The sequence below is a fragment of the Heterocephalus glaber genome, unplaced genomic scaffold (genome assembly GCF_053883595.1).
Source record: "Heterocephalus glaber isolate CG9 unplaced genomic scaffold, H.glaber_assembly_v1.0 deba00001481, whole genome shotgun sequence".
NCBI lineage: Eukaryota > Metazoa > Chordata > Mammalia > Rodentia > Bathyergidae > Heterocephalus > Heterocephalus glaber.
This window is the reverse complement of record NW_028258317.1, coordinates 61,470,311-61,488,061: the sequence shown is the minus strand read 5'-3', so window position 1 is coordinate 61,488,061 and position 17,751 is coordinate 61,470,311.

Sequence of the window (17,751 nt, the reverse complement as noted above, 5' to 3'; positions counted from 1 at the left end):
GCCCCATCCAATGATACGAGCACTCTATTCTGATCTGTACTGTCTTAGGATAACCGACCAGGACTTCATTTATACCGACTTAGTGGAAACAAAAGAGACTGATATGCTTGTATGACTGGCACTGCAAAATGGAACATTAAAATTCAGATTTTTTTTTTTCTTTTAGAGACAAACAACTTCTCCAAACTTCCTCCTGCTGAGCACATAACAAATACCCCCTCCTCTCGTCAGCCCAAAAGAAGTCACAGAATATGCAGATGTCAGCCCCATGAGGCTAAGCCCAGTTGCCTTTCCACAAGGAAGAGGAGCTGAAGATGGCTGGGATAAAGCAATGTGGAGATCTGTGCTCTCTGTGCTCCCCTCCCCTCTTTGTTCCTTACTATAAAAGATCCTTTCCCTTCTGTAAAAGGAGGTGTTGATTTGAGGCAAATGGGCCCCTTTATCTCCTCAGCGAGAGTTTTAAATACTTTTTTTCTTCCTTTTTACCAAAACATGTGGCCTCCTATGATTTGGTCAGCAGCAAGCGGATGAACGACGAACTTGAGTGGATAACCCTAAATGGCCAATACCACTTTCATACCTGAAAAGTTAACAGAAATGCCAGTATCAGGTACAGCTGATGTAGGGGAAAGGGGTCTGTAAGCAGGGGAAGACCAAAATAAGGGCCTCATTGGGTTTTCTGGATAATCCTGACCAGAAAGAGTCAAAACGTCACTGGAGGGAGCAATTAACAAGACAAGAGGGGAGGCAGACTGGCAGAGTACAAGAGAAGCCAGATGCATGAAACCAAGACAGTAGCCTCTCACTGCCCCAGTAAATAAAATGCAAGGAAACAAAAGGAGGAGGGGCTATATAAAAATACATCACACCTATGCACTTACACATATATATGTATCCCCACGCTATATTGCTACACTAGATACACACACACCGCCCTACTTTTTTTTTGTATTAAATTCTTTTATTGGTACATTGTAGGTATACAACACAATTACATTTCTCATTGGGAATTATACCTTTACATAAGGCATCTTGGTTCTTATTTTTTCCCCATTCCTAGCCCTCCCTTCACGCCCTCCACCCTTCCCTATTTACAAAGACTTTATTTCCATTTTTTCCATTTCTCATCATTTTTCCTTTCCCTTCTTTCCTTTCCCCTGCCCCTCCCACTACCCCTACCCCTTTGGACCTTTTCTTCCTATTTTGCATTATTGATTCTTCATTCTAATCATTGGTACATTTTAGGTATACAATATAATGACATTCATCATTGGAAATTTGCACCTTTACATAATCTCTCTTGGTTCTTATTTTTCACCCTTGCCCAGCCCTCCCTTCAACCCCACCAGTCCTCCCTGTTTACAAAGATTTTGTTCCTATTTTTCCATTTTCTCATATTAATCTCATTCCCTTCTGTCCTTTCCCCTAGCCCTCCCACTTCCTTCCCCTTTGCCCCTTTTCTTCCGATTTCACATTACCTATTATACATTTAGTCCTTATTTACACTTTCAGTTTCTCACAGCAGAGAAACTATTCGGTATTTACACATGTGTGTCCTATTTATTTCACTTAAGAGTATCACCTCAATGTGCATCCACTTAGCTATAAATGTCTCTAATTTCTCATTTTTTATGGCTGAGTAGTACTCCATTTTATAAAAAAACCACATTTTCTTTATCCAGTCTCCAGTTGATGGGCATTTGGGCTGCTTCCAAGTTTTAGCTATTACAAACTGTGCTGCTATGAACATGGGTGCACATATATCACTGTGGTATGATTCTTTTAATTCGTTGGGGAAGATCCCAGCAGTGGAATAGCGGGGTCAAATGGGACTTCCAGTCCTAGTTCTTTGAGGTATCTCCATACTGATTTCCACAGTGCTTGCACCAGTCTACACTCCCACCAGCAATGGAGCAGGGTTCCTCTTTCCCCACAGCCCTGAAAGCATTTCTTATTGATTTCATGATAGCAGCCATTCTTTCTGGAGTGAAGTGGAATCTCAGCATTGTTTTCATTTGCATCTTTCAAATGACCAGTGGTGTTGAACATTTTTTCATGTATTTATTTGCTATTTCTACTTCTTTGTCTGAGAAATGTCTGTTCATTTCAGATGCCCATTTTTGGATTGGGGCTTTAAATTTGGGAGGTCTGATCTTTTTAAGTTCTTTACAGATTCGAGATAGTAGACCTTTGTCTGAGGAAGAGCAGGTGAAGATTTTTTCCCACATTATGGGTTGTCTCTTCACACTGCTGGTGGTTTCTCTTGCTGTGCAGAAGCTTTTTAATAAGAAGAGATCCCATTGCTTGATTTTTTGTGCTAGTTCACGGGCAACTGAGGGTTTGTTCATAAAATCTTTTCCTACACTGATGTCTTCAAGGGTTCTACCTAACCTCTGTTCCAACTGGTTCAGAGTTTCTATTTTAATATTTAGATCTTTAATCCATTTTGATTTTAGTTTAGTGCATGGGGAGAGATACAGGTCTAGTTTTAATGTTTGGCAAGTTGAAGCCCAATTTTTCCAGCACCATTTATTAAAGAGGCTATCTTTCCTCCAGTGAGGGTGTTTGGCTCCTTTGTTGAAGATGAGATGGCTGAGTGTGTCTGGCGTTGTTTCTGCATCTTCTAATGTGTTTCACTGGTCCTCAGGTCTGTTTCTTTGCCAGTACCATGCTGTTTTTATCACAGTAGCTTTGTAGTAGAGTTGCAGGTTGGGGATTGTGATACCCCTTGCCATGTCTCTGTTACCTAGAATTGCTTTTGCTATTCTCGGTCTCTTCTTGTTCCAAATGAATTTTTGGATTGTTTTCTCGAGGTCTATGAAGTATGCTGCTGGGATCTTAATTGGAATTGCATTAAATCTATATAGCAGTTTTGGAAGTATGGCCATTTTCACTCTATTAATCCTTCCTACCCAGGAGCATGGGACGTCTGTCCATTTTCTGATATCATCTTCAATCTCTCTTTTCAGAGTGCCATAGTTTTCAGAGAAGAGGTCTTTGATTTCTTTCGTTAGGATGATTCCTAGGTATTTCAGTTTTTTGGATGCTATTGTGAAAGGAATTATTTGCTCTATTTCTCTCTCAGTGAGTTTGTCATTGGTGTAGAGGAAAGCTATTGATTTTTGTGTGTTGACCTTGTAACCAGCTACTTGACTGAATTTGGTTATTAAGTCTAGAAGACTTTTGGTGGAGTTCTTGGGGTCTTCTATATAGAGTATCATGTCATCTGCAAATAATGACAATTTGACTTCTTCATTACCTATCTTTATTCCTTTTACTTCTTTCTCCTGTCTAATTGCCGTGGCTAATGTTTCCAGAACTATATTGAACAAGAGTGGTGATAGTGGACATCCTTGTCTTGTTGCTGATTTTAGTGTGAAGGATTTCAGGTTTTGACCATTTAGTATGATATTGGCTGTTGGTTTTTCATAGATGGCTTCTATCAGTTTGAGGTAGAGACCATCTATTCCAATTTTTTGTAGGGTTTTTATCATAAATGCATGTTGGATTTTGTCAAATGCTTTTTCTGTGTCTATAGAGACAATCATATGGTTTTTGTCCTTGGCTCTATTGATATAGTGTATTACATTGATTGATTTGCATATATTGAACCATCCCTGCATCCCTGGGATGAATCCCACTTGATCGGGGTGTATGATCTTCTTGATGATCTTCTGCATTCTGTTTGCCATTATCTTATTAAGGATTATTACATCTATATTCATTAGTGAGATTGGACTATAGTTCTTCTTTTCGGTTGGGTCTTTCTCTGCTTTGGGGATCAAGGTGATGCTTGCTTCAGGAATGAATTTTGGAGTATTGCTTCGCTTTCAATTTCATTGAAGAGTTTAAATAGTAGTGGCTGCAGTTCCTCTCTAAATGTCTTGTAGAATTCAGCAGTGAAGCCATCAGGGCCCAGGCTTTTCTTAGTTGATGAGTTTTTAATTACCTTTTCAATTTCATTGGTTGATATTGGGTTGTTCAGAATTTTTAGGTCTTCTTCGTTAAACTTTGGTAATTCATATGTATCTAGGAATCTGTCCATTTCTTCTGTGTTGTCCATCTTATTGGCGTATAGGTTCTGGAAGTAGGTATTGATGATCCTCTGGATTTCTTCTGGGTCTGTTGTAATTTCGCCCTTTTCATTCCTAATTGCATGGATTTGGGCCTTTTCTTTCCTTTTTCTGACAAGGTTGGCTAAAGGTTTGTCAATTTTGTTGATTCTTTCAAAGAACCAACTCTTGGCTTCATTGATTTTTTGTATCGTTCTCTTAGTCTCCATTGCATTGATTTCTCCTCCGATCTTTATAATTTCCTCCCTTGTATGAGCTCTGGGGTTGTCCTGCTCTTCTTTTTGTAGAAGCTTGAGGTGCAGCATCAGGTTGTTTAATTGGGCTCATTCTGTTTTCCTAATATGCATATTCACTGCTATGAATTTCCCTCGTAAGACTGCTTTCATTGTGTCCCATAGATTCCGATATGTTCTATTGTCATTGTTATTTAATTGAAGGAATTGTCTGATTTCTTCTTTAATTTCCTCTGTGACCCATTGGTTATTCAGAAGTGTGTTGTTCAATTTCCATGTGTTTATGAAATTTTTTGAGTTTCTTTTGCTATGGATCTCCAATTTCATTGCACTATGGTCTGATAATATACAGGGGATAACTTCAATTCCTTTGCACTTACTTAAACATGTTCTATGTGTGAGTATGTGGTCTATTTTGGAGAATGACCCATGTGCAGCTGAGAAGAATGTGTATTCTGATTTTGTGGGGTGGAAGACTCTGGAAACATCTGTTAAGTTCATTTGTTCAAGAGTTCGATTGAGTTCTAGTATTTCCTTACTTATTTTTTGTCTAGTTGATCTATCTATTTGTGACAGTGGGGTATTGAGTTCCCCCACTATAATTGTATTAGTGCATATATGACTTTTCATGTCCGTATTTGTTTTATATAGTTGGGTGCACTAGTGTTTGGTGCATAGATATTTATGATTGTCATCTCTTCCTGTTGGATTGTTCCCTTTACAAGGATGTGGTGTCCTTCTTCATCTCTCTTAATCAGTGTTGGTTTGAAATCTACTTGATCTGCCAAGAGGATAGCTACTCCTGCTTTTTTTCAGGTTCCTGTCTCATGGAGTATTGTTTTCCACCCTTTAACTTTCAGTCTATGAGTTTCCTTTTGAATGAAGTGTGTTTCTTGTATGCAGCATATTGTTGGATTTTGCTTCTTGACCCATTCTGCCAGTCTATTTCTTTTGATTGGTGAATTGAGACCATTAATGTTGATGGTTATAACTGAAATATATTGACTTGTCATTGCCATGACTTTTTCTTTTTGTTGGGTTCTCCCCCTTTACATTTAATTTCTTGTCATGCCAGATGGGTTCATTCTGCTTTGCTTCCTGGGGTTGTGATCCTCAATGTCTGTTCCTAGGATATTGTGTAAAATTCTTTGGAGTGCTGGTTTGGTATTCAAGAAGTTCCTAAGGTGCTCTTTGTCATGAAAGTATCTTATTTCTCCATCCATTTTGAAAGATAGTTTTGCAGAGTACATCAATCTGGGTTGGAGGCTGTTTTCTTTTAGGGCTTGGAATATGTCACTCCAAGCTCTTCTTGCCTTGATGGTTTGTGTTGAGAAGTCTGCTGTGATTCTGATGGGCTTTCCTTTGTATGTGATTTGTTTCTTTTCTCTGACTGCTTGGAGAACTTTGTTCTTCTGTTGGGTTTCTGGAATCTTAACAATTATATGCCTATGTGTAGATTTTTTTTGATCAAGGCTATTTGGAGTCCTATATGCCTCACTTATCTGTATGTCAAGCTCTTTTCCCCTGCTTGGGAAGTTTTCTGCCATTATTTCTGTGAAGAGATTTTTTATGTCATCTGCACTCTCTCCTGTTTCTTCATTGAGCCCAATCAATCTTATGTTATTCTTCTTTGCATCATCTAGCAGCTGCTGGATTGATTTCTCATGTTCCCTTACAATTTTGAAGCCATTTTTCTTTTCCTGGTCACTAATTGCAATCTTATCTTCTATATCTGAAATTCTGTCCTCACATTGGCTCATTCTGCTGTGTAGACTTTCAGTGGACTTTTTCATCTCCTGGAAATCTATTTGCATCTGTTTTATGGATTCCATTTGTTTCTTATGTTGGAATTCCATCATGTTCCTGATCTCCTCTCTAGATTTATTAATCATGTCTTGCACTAGGGGCACAACTTCTCCTGTTATCTGAGAAATTATTTCTGATTTTATTTTTTTCCAGATCCCCTTTTGTTGCCAATTCAGTGGGTCCAGGTGGTTGAGTATCAGAATGGTCCATCTCATTTCCCTTTGGGGTTGCTGTAGGTGATCTGGAAGTCTGGTTTTGAGACTTATTTATGTGTTTTCTCATTTCGACTGGGGCAGGGGGCTGTTAGCACCTGCACGGATTACCTCCTCTGAGCTGGGTGAGGTGGGACAGGGGCCGGGAGCAGCGGTAGGGATGGTGACTCAAAAGCCCTTTCCTGTGGGCTGGGAGCAGCAGGAGGGATGGTGGCCGGGAAGCCCCTTCCTCTGGACCAGGAGCAGTGGGATGGTGGCTCAGAAGCCCCTACCTCTGGGCCGGGAACAGCGGGACTCAATTCCTTGGTCTGGTGGTCTGGTGTCCTCTGAGACTTTGTAGTGTGTAATCAGGTGGCTGCCTGTCTGCAGCGGGGTGATTCCGTGTCTTCTGCATGACTCAGGACCTTGGTAGGGAGTGCACAGACCTTCCTGTGTGCAGCGGGCTGAGTTTCAAAGTCTTTTCTTTTCTCTTCTCCATGCTTCTCATTGAGAACTCATAGACTTCCACAGGAAATTTGACCATTTTGTCTGTAATCTTACTATATGATTATAAAGTATTTCAAACTATTCAAATTCGAGCCATATAATGGTTGCTTTTTAAGTAACAATATATTCTCAGTATCCACAACTAAAACTACTTTTTAATGGGAGTTAGTGTCACATAACTGCAGTGACTTGAACTTGTATTCTGATGTCAGTGTTCTTTCACTTCTAACCACCTGGCCTGGAAATTTTGATTTCTTCCTCAATCAAGAAACATCTATCCAGGCAAGTGTCACAAAATATTTCAGTCAACAATGAACCTTATGTATGATAGTGATCTCACAACATAATTGAACCAAAAATTCCACCTAATGATGTTACAGCTAACTTAGCCGCATAGCTCTTGTGTTTGTGGTGGTGCTGATGTGAATAAGCTTACTGTTCTGACTGTGCTATAAAAGTATAGTACATATAATTATGTATAGTACATATAATTATGTATAGTGCATATTACAGTATTACCTTTGTCCATGAACTTATTTCTTCCCATGATTGTAGTTGTAAATCAAATCAGTTGAGAACCAGATCAAATTTCCCCATAATATTAACATTGAACCTAATCAGTGAGTTTGATCTATGCCACCCTGGGGTGTGGAGGTGTACTCTATGATGTTCCGATAGTGAGGAGGTCACCTAGGAATGCATCTCAGCTGGTAAGCAAAGTATGACTATAGTTAAAACTATCATTTATTTCTGTTCAGTAAACTAAATTCTAATTTGCAATCTTGGAAAATTAAAACAAGAAATAATTTAAGGCATAAGAAATTGTGTGTGTGTGTGTGTGTGTGTGTGTGTGTGTGTGTGTGTGGCTAAATTGAGGCATCTATTGATTTCTAGATAGATTTTGGTTGCCAACTTGTACTGATTTTTCTTACATTGGTAGTCCCTGTATAGACAAATTAATCATACACTCTTGAGTTCTGTTTCCTCTATTTCTTTTCAAATCTTTATTCCTTTTCATGGATGCTTTTGAAAATCAAGTAATTGAAGGGCTTCACAGCATTTTGAAGGGGCAAGTGTCTGGTCCTGTCTGTATGGCTGATTCTGAGGGAAGCTGTGAACAGTGCCGTAATTCTGAATCTATTCTAGCGTCTTCTTCAGAGCTCTGGAGACAGAAGTCCAGCTGAGGTTTGTACTTAGTGTTTAATATAGATTCCCAGTGATTGGACTGCAGATTTAAAAAATAATACATTCTTTTTCTTAGTAGAAAAAGCATTAGAAAATCTATTCAAATTAATGTTAGGTCATGAATGTTATATTGAAAGTTACTGGATTGTGTAAAGTTTTATGATGACAATCTAGCTTTCATGTTAAAGTAATGTCATAGATACACTAGGCAGTAATTATTTCATTTGTTTATATGTTAATTACAATAAATCTTTTTTTCTATATGTAACACATATCTTTTATATCATGTATACATTTTAATGTGTTCATTGTGTGGTTATCTCTATTGATTTCATACTTTATGATATAAAAATGTTTTATAAAGGATGAATTCTTTGTTACTACTAATCTTTAAAACAGAATTTTGGTTTTCAGATGTAGCCCCAGAAGTTAAAATTTTAATATCACATCAGTATGTTATTTAAACAATATTTCAGTAATAAATCTTGCTTTTAACTTGTGTATTGTCCTAATTTTTTATTTTATCTTAGTTTAGTAGTGACTCATGTGTGCATCAAATATTTTCCTACTCCCTCTTTAGATAGATAGCACCATAGTCCCTCCATGTTTTACAATTTGGCTTTCCAGTTTCAGTTACCTTTAGTCAATTGTGGTTCAAAAATACTAAAACACCCCAGAAATAATCCAGACATTTTAAATAACTTTTATTAAAGTACATTATTATGATTATATTTTAGTATTATTACTAATCTCTTATTCTGTTTAATTTATGGATAATTTATAAAATAAACTTTATTGTAGGTATCTATGCATAGGAAAAGACACAGTATCTAAAGACTTCAGTACTATCTGCTATCTCGGGCATCTACTGAGGGTCTTGGAATGATCCTTGTGGATAAGGGCATATGGCATATTACGTTTGGAAAAGTTTACGAGTTCCCTCCATGAAAGAGAAAATTGGAGGCTGAAGAGCTTGTTTCTGTACCACATAGTTTTATCATATTGATTCTCATCCTTAGGATAAGATAATGACATACTCAGCATTACCATTCTCAGAAGTAACATGCTTATGTAGTCAACTCCAAATCCTCATGAAGTAAGCATTCACCCAAAATGGATATAAAAGATGAGCAAAATATTAAGTAAAGGGACATGACCCAGTAATAGGAAAGCAGAGGATGTATCCAGCTGAATTTTGGGATACTAGCTGCAGGCTTCTTGGATAATACCTCTTATGTGTCAACCGAAATTTCTCTATATTTTTTATGCTTTGCTGTTTAATTTTGAAGAGAACGTGGTTAGAAAACTGTTTAAATATAGAAATTAGAGAGGCAATGGAAGGAAAAGGTGGCTTAAATAATTTCACTCAGATTATGACAAATTTTACAATTTATAAGCATTGAAGGAAGAGATTTTTTTTCTCATTGTTCTTAGCTTTCCCTATTATCTTCAAATTAAAAGCCAAGAGCAGCTTGGAAAGAGACTCACAATGGCATAATTCAGGAAGTGGGCAGCACATGTGCCACCAGATTAGGAAAAGTGTCTCTGGAGCAGTATTTTGTGGAGTGAGCATCTACATTTGTGGTGTGCTCAGGGAGCTGTGCAGAGTATTATAGAAGCATGCATGGCTATGATGGTAGAAATGGAGTTGTTGAAGATACAGTCTTCAAACATAAGTCTTTGAGAAATTTCAGAAAGCAAGACTGAGATTTTTTTGATGTGAAATATGACATTGCAGCTCAGATTGCTTAGAGAGGACAGGTGTATCTCACCTGCCAATGGCAGGTATGACTTTGGTGCTAAGAAGGAGGATACCCTGTAAACAACCCCTCATTATTACAAGATCTTGCCAAGACTTGTCTTTTTCTGATGGTGACATGTGTCACACTAGCTCTATGAAGAAGTGTGGAGCAGATGACGTTTGTTTTGAAGTTCCAGCTGTCTATTAAGAAACCTCTGTTCCTGTGTCTCAAGTCTTCTTTCCAAACCTGTTCTCAAAAATGGGATCCTACTCTCATGGTAGCTTATCACTGACTTGACACATTCTTGGTTCTTGGTAATTCTTAAGCTTGTTGCCCCTCCTTTACACCTCTTTTTTCTTCTTTTTTCCCTGTGCACAGGACCTCAGTAGGGCATCAGTAATATTTTAGGATGTTTTTATTAGTAGTATATGTTTGTGATACATAATAATTATAATTTTCTTAGTGAATTAGTACATGCATGTTTTGCATCTTGATCATTTTTATTGCCCTTTTCTGCATCAAGTTTTAAAAATCTCCCTGTGTGCTTATAAAGTGCAGTCAAGGTTGAAAAACTTTGTACATTCAAATATCAAGAAAGAGCAATAAAAAGCCTTACTTGGCGTCACTAAATCATTGTACAATATAGTGTTTGTTTACTATTGACTATTCTTTGAGGCTAAAAGAGATATCCCCAAGAAACTGGAAATACCAAAGTAGACTGCTTTTCAAAAATAAAACCCTAAAGGACTACAGAGAGTTGTCTTGGATGCATCTTCCCAAAATGAGTACAGTCTATTTTGTGAGCATTTCCCAAATAGAGGGGGACACTGACAGGGAAGAAGCCATTTGTGCAAGGATATGGAGCCAGGGCCAGTAACAGAGAAGCATTATAGGATATGGGACATTGTTTATCTCTAAAGGTCCACCTGTTAGAGGCCTGGTCCCTGGGGTGGCACTGCTGGGGGCTGGATGGCGGGGCCTACTGTCAAGTGATTGGGACACTGCCTGTTGCCCTTGAACAGAATGATTACTGGCCTCGCCATGTGAGTTGGTTCTCCCTTCCTGCATGCACTTGTTTCCTGTTCCCCTCCTCCACAGCCAAGGGGGCCCTTATAAGAGGCTGACAAGATAGGGCTGTCTAGTCTTGGACTTTCAGCCTCAGAATTGTGAGTGAAATTACCCTCTTTTCTCTGTAAGTATGCAGCCTCATGTATTTTGGTATAGCAACTGAAAATGAATATACTGAAGGTAACTTTAGACTCTGATTGAACGAAGTTTAAAGTATGGTTTTGTTCATTATTAGCTGTGAAACCTCCAACAAGAAGTTTGTCTTTTCTAAATACTAGCACTTTTGACATATGTATTATATAAATTGGTAAAATAACATGATGCATAAATTGGGAACCAAGATTACACGCAAGCAAAACACTGAAGTATCATCTGAGGTGATACAGAAACGAGAGAGGAAAGAAAGGTGAAACTTCAGGGTTGGGTTGTCAAACCTTAGATTAAGGATCATTATTGTTGCTCTGAGCTCTGTCACTAGAGATAAAAATCCATTCATTGAATTAGAACCAAAATGTATTAAGAGTAAAGTGGCAAGGATAAAAATCACATAGAATTGCATAACTCACCTAATGGTGGCCAATAACAGACACACCTTATGGGCCTCCCCTAAGTTTCTAGGTGCTTTTGCCTCATACTGTGACAAGGATTCTTCTTACGTCCTCTTGTTCAGCCAACTAGGCCTTATCAATTCCTAACTCAGACAAGTCTGACACTCCTTGGCTGTCACTGAGCAGCCTGATGGGATAGCCATATTTTCCATGTTTCTAGCTTCTTTCCCCTTCCATACTTGGATAATACTCCACAGCAGGGAGTGATTTGGGGATGATTATCTAGAAGTGTGAGGTTAAACTCTATGGTGTCTTTTTGACCAATGGGTAACAGGAGATAGGGAGAAGATGGAAGATAAAGTTCTGTCCTTCATTCTTCCCTCCTAGAGACTTCTCCAGCCAAGCTTCTCCCATATACCTTGTCATCAGAAACCCTACAGTGCTGAACTAAACTTATTTGCAAAGCAGGCTTGTATGATCCATGATCTGCATGAAAATATATCATCTTGCATTTTTTCCCATCTTTCTTTAGCTCTATTAACTTTTCTTTCACTTAATTCTTTCTTCAAATTCATCTGTCTAGAGAATCTGCATGCAAATTGCTTAGCACATAAATTTTCATTAAATATGAATTTTCTTCTCTCAATATTTTATTAGTACATGTTTGTCATACTTAATGATTGCATTTATCGTGGGGAGTTTGTACATGTGCATAACACACCATAATTCCTCTTTTTGTTCCCTTCCCTCCTCTCCCTCCCTGCTCCCACCAAGTCTTCTTCCCTTTCCCATTTGCAGAAGCTTTATTTCTGTTTTTTCTTATACTATTCTTTCTAATCCCTTTCCCTTCCTTCTCTCCACCCTCCCTCCATCTCTTCTCATGGTTCCTTATAATTTTGAAGCAATTTTTCTTTTCTTTTCCTGGTCACTAATTGCAATCTTATCTTCTATATCTGAAATTCTGTCCTCACATTGGCTCATTCTGCTGTGTAGACTTTCAATGGACTTTTTCATCTCCTGGAAATCTATTTGCATCTGTTTTACGGATTCCATTTGTTTCTTATGTTGGAATTCCACCATGTTCCTCAGCTCCTCTCTAGATTTATTAATCATGTCTTGCACTAGGGGCACAATTTCTCCTGTTATCTGAGAAATTATTTCTGATTTCATTTTTTCCAGATCCCCTTTTGTTGCCAGTTCAGTGGGTCCAGGTGGTTGAGTATCAGAATGGTCCATCTCATTTCCCTTTGGGGTTGCTGTAGGTGATCTGGAAGTCTGGTTTTGAGACTTATTTACGTGTTTTCTCATTTCGACTGGGGTGGGGGGCTGTTGGCACCTGCACGGATTACCTCCTCTGAGCTGGGAGAGGTGGGACAGGGCCCAGGAGCAGCGGTAGGGATGGTGACCCAAAAGCCCTTTCCTGTGGGCTGGGAGCAGCGGGAGGGATAGTGGCCGGGAAGCCCCTTCCTCTGGACCAGGAGCAGTGGGATGGTGGCTCAGAAGCCCCTCCCTCTGGGCCGGGAGCGGCGGGAGGGATGGTGGCCGGGAAGCTCCTTCCTCTGGGCTGGGAGCAGCGGGAGGGGTGGTGGCCGGGAAGCCCCTTCCTCTGGACCAGGAGCAGTGGGACGGCAGCTCAGAAGCCCCTGCCTCTGGGCTGGGAGCAGCGGGACTCAGTACCTTGGTCTGGTGGTCTGGTGTCCTCTGAGTCTTTGTAGTGTGGAACCAGGTGGTTCCCCTCTGCAACGGGGTGATTCGGCATCTTCCGCGCGACTCAGGACCTCGGTAGGGCGTGCACAGACCTGCCTGTCTGCAGCGGGCTGATTCGGCGTGTTCTGTGCGACTCGGGACCTCGGTAGGGTGTAGGCAGACTTGCCTGTCTGCAGCGGGGTGATTGGTGTCTTTTGCCCGACTCCCACACCGCCCTACTTAATCAGTCACTCCAAGTGACCCTGTATGGAAGACTCCTCCTAACCAACCTATAAATTCCAGAGATAAGGCCCTGACAAGGATAAGCAGGCAAGAGAAAAGTTAAAGCCCACCTAGGAATGTGCACTAGGCAATGGCACCCAGGTTACGGTCCTGTGGTCTGGAGTCCATTTATGACAGTCCATCGAGCCAATCAGGTTGTGACAAGTTCTAGGTATCAACCTGGGAGGGAGGGTCTTTATCACCTGATAAAAGAGGCTAGAGACAAAGGACCCATGGGTCCTCCATTGTAGGAACCATCCAAGAGCTTACCCATGAGGAGAGGTGGGACACAACACTAGGATTAAAGACAAAAGACACAAGGAGAATTTGGAATGAGGGGACCAGGGGGCTCTTTACCTCTAGTGGACAAATGGCCCTGAGCTCTTGGCTCACTGTAAGCATGAGGGTTTGGCTCGCCTCACTTTTATTCATAGACACGGGAGCAAGTAATTAGGTTGCGAGAAGATTCATCTGCCTCTTGTTATCTACAGCATGTACCCAGGTAAACATCCAGATCTCAGCAGTATTGACTGTTCTCTGGAACCTGCCATGTGCCAGCATGCCTGCACATTGCCAAAGGAGACACAGCTTGCTGTTTTTCTCCTTTGTGCTCACAGAGAAGCTCAATTAGGCCTTGATTCTCATTATCTGGTCTCCTACACTCCCTCTTTCCAGTGAACCCAACCCAGTTCTCATCAGGGTAGCTGTCTATCTTCTCCTTTTCCCCCCTTTCAAATAAAGTATCTTCCTTCCTAAACTCCATTCCTTTAATTCGTTACTGGTACTGAGTTTACAATCCTGGTTGGCCTAGAACTTAGGTCACAACGAGGGTGGGTCTTGAAGAGAATCAGTATAGTATTTGTGTGGCAGTTGCCTCAAGGAGGCCATTTCCATTTCCTCAACTAATGCAGGGTTAATCCCTCTAGGCAGGGTGGGGAGGCTGCTGCTGGCAAAGAAAACTCTAAGTCCCCAGATGTCCTCATCCCAACTCATAAAACCCCATTCTTTCCCAAACAGTGACCTTTAAGAGCAGTCACCCTGCCAGGCTGGAGATTCAACTTGTGTTGTAATTCAGTCACTCACATGGTGAGGTCCTGTTTGATTTTCTGCAGTTTCAGCCCTACAGCTCAATGGGAGATAAAGCCCTGCTTCAGAGCACATCTACAAGCTGGAAATCATTTATGTGGCATTTGAGCTGGGAATTCTAGTCCCTAAGTTCAAATTTTTCTTATACTACTTTGTCCAGGGGTATTAGGAGCAACCAACCAATGTTATTATATTCCTTAGTTCTCAAAAAAATATTCAAAAGTATCTCACAGAATTACTTAGCAACTTGCTCTGTATAAATGGTCAATTAAGAATATCCAAGTGCACGTATTTTGTGCATCTCTAAACGGTCCACATCATAGACTATCAGTGCCCTTCTTACTGCTAGAAAGAGGGATTGGCATCTTTAAATCTAATTATATCAGACAGCTAATTTCAGACACCACAAAACCAATTTAGAAAATTCATGGTTGTACATACCTATAATAGATGCCTGTACACCCCTATAATTCTAGCTACAAAGGACATTGAAACTGAAGGATAGCAAGTTTGAGGCCAGACTGAGGTAAGTTAACAAGATCCCTATTAAAAAAAAAAACAACAAAACTTGGGCCGGGGATTTAGCTCAGCAGTTTCACCACCTGCTGTGCAAGTGCAAGGACCTGGGTTCAATCCCCGGTACCAAAAAAAAAAAAAAACTCAACCTTAAAATTTTGTTCTTCTAAAATAGTTCTCAGTACTGAAGTACTTAGGTTCTCCAAAGAAAATACTTAGGTTCTCCAACGAGTAAGATATATATGTGGATACATAACAGACCTATTATGGAAAGTGACTTATATGACAATAGAGATTAAGAAGTCCCATAATCTGCAAGCTAGAGAATCAGGAAAAATGGTGATGTAATTCAGTCCAAGTCAAAAGAACTGAGAGCCAAGAATTCTGATGTCTGAGGGCAAGAGAAGACAGATACTTCTGTCTGAAAGAGAATTTATCCTTTTTCTGCCTTTTTGTTCTATTCATTCCACAACAGATTAGATAATGCCACTTTCCCATCACCCAGACTCAATATTCGACATCCACAACTGAAAGGAGAGGTTTAATTCACAGTTTCTAGGGATTCAGTCCATGGTTGGCTGACTCCAAGGCAGGAACATCATGGGAGAAAGGGTGTGAGAGAGCACAGGTTCTTAGCACATGGCTTCCAGGAAGCAGAGCAGAAAAACAGTGCTAGATGGGAAGGGGTAGGGAACCAGATACAGACCCCAAGACCATGTTTCTACGACTGACGCAGATACATTCAAAAGTACCAAATGCCGATTAGTGCTCCACTAAAGAGTCCCTGCATAGCTCCCAAGACAATCAAGGTGACCCGTCAAGCTTAATAATCACACACCAACAATGATGAGGGCAGGCAGACTTCATCTTTGCTCTTTGATTCTTACTCAGTCTACTCGTTCAAATGCGAATCTCTTCCAGAAATTCCCTCTCAGATACACTGAGAAGTGGTTTGCCAGTCATCTAGGCATCTCTTAGACCAGGCAAGTAGATACATTAAAATTACCATCAGAGACAAGGAGAAGATACTGGCCTGAGTTTTTATTAAGATAAGAGGCCAAGGAGAAGTTTTGCCCCAGCTAGGGTCCTTGCTTTAGTGATAATAGAAATTAAAACTAAACCATGGATTTACAGAAAAAGCTTTAATTAGAAAGTAAGAAGATAGGGAACAACTCTCGCTTGAGCAGGTACTGGGGACACACTCTGACACAGGGGTTCAGGCTGGCCCACCCACAGTCAAGAGGCCAACTTTCAAGGACTAGCTGAGGTGGCCCAGAACCTGGTCAATTATCATCTGTCTTGGTTACCTAAAAGCACAGAGATGTTGAAATTGAACTATTTGGCTCCTACTTGCAATTAAATGTTTATTAACTATCTGTACATGTGATAGAATTTGTATGAGAGTTCTATTATAATCTTGTAACAATGTTACAGAGCAGTTAATCTTATCTACCTTAAACATTTTGGTGGCTGCAATACCAGCAAAAACCACCCATGAGTTTTACATGAGCAAATTGTTTTAGGTAGGTTTGAAAAGACCTCAATGTTTCTTTGCATCATGTCTGTTCTCAGGCAGCTTCTCTGAATGCTGTGGCAAAAGTGTGGCCCACAAGCACTACCAACCCGAGCCATGGAACAGGCCTCTTTTCTGACAAATCCAACAATAGTCTAGTTTGGGTCACACGCCTGACCTAGAATGAAACCTCTAAAGAGCCAGGCCAGGCCCACCTGCTTATAAGATCTAGTTACCCCCAAAGACTACCTAGCCTCCAAGCAGGCAAGAGAGGATGGAATCACAGCAGATGTCTGCTTCACATCCTTCCCCAGTGACAGGTTAGACTGGGTCCTCTCCCACTATCATTTTGCTTTGCAGGCTAGGTAGTATAGCACACAATGGAACATCGTTCACCCCTAAAAAGCAATGAAGTACTGACACGTGCTACAACATCGATAAACCTTAAATTATGCTAAATAAAATAATTCAGACAAAAAGCCACATATTGTGTGAGTCTATGTTTATAAGTTGTCCAGAATAGGAAATCCAGCAAGAAAAAGTAGGTTCATAGTTACAATGTGACGGGATTATGGGGAATAGGAGTGACGGCTAGGAGGTATGAAGTTCCTCTTGGTAGGAGTGATGAAAATGTTCTGGAATTAGGGTAACGGTTTTTCAACACTTAGTAAACATACTAAAAATCACTGAATTGCATACTTTAATGGGTACATTTTATAGTTTATGAATTTAAAAAATACAACAAAGCTTTTTCAAGGTAGCAAATGGGACCTGACAGGTAGAATCACTTCCCTCTGGGAGCAGTTTGGGTGCATGACTTTGATCTCTTGTCCCTTGGTGACTAAGATGGTCCAAGGAGACTGCAGCCCCAAATTAAACAATATTTAAATTATCCAGTGGCATGCTATGAGTACCCTTGCTTCCCCTAGGCCTTGTTCCTTCAAACCATAAGCTAGTGTTCTGTTGCTCCCTATTCAGGATATTCAGAAGCACTGGAAGAATTAAAGTCAAAAACTTTCCTTCTGCAGAATGTCTAGGCAGGTCTCACGCTGTTAATCAGCATGGTGAGTCACGAAGAGGAAAATGGGATTCACTTCTCACATTTGACTATAGCCAGCCCTCTGTATCTGTGGGTTTCCACCAACCACAGACTAAAATCTTTGAGAAAAAATTGCATCTGTAATAAATATGTAAAGCTTTTTTCCTTGTCAGTACTTCCCCAAAAATACAATATAACAACTATTTACATTAGGAAATGTTAAATAATATAGAGACGAATTGAGATATAAGGAGAATATAGATAGTATCAATGGAA